The 2230-nt window shown below is 49.7% G+C and overlaps 1 protein-coding gene across 1 annotated transcript in view; it reads right to left on the bottom strand.

Annotated features, from left to right (window-relative positions):
- Nucleotides 1–348, bottom strand: part of PDP2 (pyruvate dehydrogenase phosphatase catalytic subunit 2) — a 5191-nt gene extending 4843 nt beyond the window's left edge. Inside the window, exon 1 of the mRNA XM_057372672.1 lies at nucleotides 69–348. The gene's annotated coding sequence lies outside the window, so the exon portion shown is untranslated. The remainder of the gene's footprint in view (nucleotides 1–68) is intronic.
- Nucleotides 349–2230: the final 1882 nt, after the last annotated feature.

Here is a 2230-nt window from a genome sequence, read left to right as displayed (position 1 = left end):
CCCGCACATTCACCCATCATCCCACGCCATCCCGAACCCACGGCCGCCGCGTCCCGCACAGCTCTCACCTCCCGCTGCCTCTTCCGCACACGCGCCGTTCCAGGCCTGTCTCCGCTTCCCGGCACGGCTGCCCCGGCCACGGCCGCTCTCGGCCCGCCCCGTCCCCCGCCCCGGGCGCACCCACCGCCCGAGCAGCCGCCACTCGCGCCCGCCGATCCGCGCTGCCTGCGGCGGGGCTGAGGGACGGCGCTGACCGACAGCCACACCGCCCAACCTGCCCGCGCCCCGCCCCGCCCCGGCCTGCCGCCGCCGGGTTCCCGTCAGGACACGGCGGGGCGAGCGCGGCCCGGCCCCTCCGCCATGTTCTGCGCGCCGGGCGCGGCTGTGGCGGTGCCGCCCTGGCTGAGGGGTTCCGGGCCCCCCTCACGGCCCCGAATCCCCGGCCCCGAATCCCCGGCCCCGAATCCCCGGCCCTGAATCCCCGGCCCTGCCCCGCGCCCGCCGCCCTCAGGCGCTGAGGAACCCCCGGCCCGGCCCGGCCCGGCCCTGGGCAACGCAATAACGTGAGCAAAAGGAAGCGAGTAACACGTGTTAGCGGAAAAAAGCACCAGCAGGGGTTCCTTCCTCATTTCTTCCTCATTAATAATGTTCAAAAGTACTCTGTTCCCTTGAGGGAAGGCCCCTTGTATTTCCGTTTCTTTTCAGTACGATTCTACACTTCAACGCTCAGGACACCGGCTTATGAGGCTCAAAATCGCGAAGCTCTTTGATAATTAATTCGTCATATAAATTATGGAGAACAAAAGGGTTTACTTTGCTGACTCCCCGGTTTTTTGGTTTCATATGACTGCTTGTCGTGGTTAAAATTTCCACTGAGCAATTCTAAGCCCGGTAAGGAGGGAAGGAATGGGCCCAAAGTGCATGGCAGTTAATTAGTAGTTACTGCTTTTAACTTACTGGTTACTAAGTAGTCCCCACTTTAAAGCCTCTAACAATCATTTTTGCAAAAACAGAGGCTGGCAAGTCATAAGAGGCTTTGATATTACCACTGTATTTTTTTATTCGCCTAACTTCTTGTACTGAAGGGTTTTTAGTAAGCAATGTGTTGCAAGTATCCTAGATGAGATAAGCGCGTTCCTGTGTTATCTCATGTGGAAAGATGCGGGTCATCTTCAATGAGTCTGAGCTTTCACTTGTCTCTTGTTTTCATTAGAACAATGAAACAGTTTCATCTTACATGCAGAAAAATGGATCAACTTTATGAAAAAAATTCARAATATTATTTTAGCAMGTGCAAAAAAATACCTTCAGTTTGACATAATTATTTTATCTACCCGACAAATCTGCTAAACTGACAGAGGATACCCACAGCTGYCCTTACCTGCATCTCTGCCCAGTGCTCAGGTGCACCAAGAGCAGTGTCTGGATCTCCCCAGGGAATGGTCCCAGCCCCAAGGCTGCCAGAGCTCCAGGAGCATTTGGACAATGCCCATAGGGATGCACAGGGTGGGATGGTTGGGGTGTCTGTGCAGGGACAGGAGCTGGACTGGATCATCCCTGTGKGTCCCTTTCAACTSRGGASATTCCATGATTCAATGATTCTTCCTTCTCAACAATTTTCAGCTTCTGTGCCATTTACAAAGGAGCCTGGAAACAAACCTGACTGTTCTGGGTTTCCTGTGCTCCCACCAGGGTTAAATGCTTCTCTTCAGCTGAAAGCTGTAACTTACTACTCACATGTTCATGCAATAATTTCATAAATTCATATGAAAAAGCTGAAGTGACTTGGGAACCAYGTAAATGAAATGAAACAATTAAGTCCTGCAGGAGATGTCTTTTTCACTCCATGTTTTCTAAACACAAGAAGTAATACTATATTGAAGGTACTTGATAGGGCTGGATATTAAGTTGAATTGACATTTAAATTCTACTTTGGACTGTTTGATTATGGTGATGAATTAAAGTGATATATGATTAAAGGAAAAGATTGTAGAAATCCTACTCTCTGATATTATCTGAGGAAAGAAATAGTATTGCTCAGGCTTTTTTTGGCAGTATTTTTGCCTTTAAGGAATATCTAATAAAATGGCAGATTTCTGTAGCAACAGTGCTTGGTTGCCATAGTGCTCTGTGTTCTTAATTTGCATTGAAAAAATTAGAACTCGAGTTTCTTTAAATAAAACTCAGATTTGGKTTTTAGATCATCTGATTATAGGTGAGCTAAACGTCA

Source organism: Malurus melanocephalus, unplaced genomic scaffold (genome assembly GCF_030028575.1).
Source record: "Malurus melanocephalus ecotype Western Australia unplaced genomic scaffold, MMel_1.1 scaffold_176, whole genome shotgun sequence".
Taxonomy (NCBI): Eukaryota; Metazoa; Chordata; class Aves; order Passeriformes; family Maluridae; genus Malurus; species Malurus melanocephalus.
The sequence above is the reverse complement of the archived record's forward strand: the minus strand, read 5'-3'. Positions and strand labels throughout refer to the sequence as shown.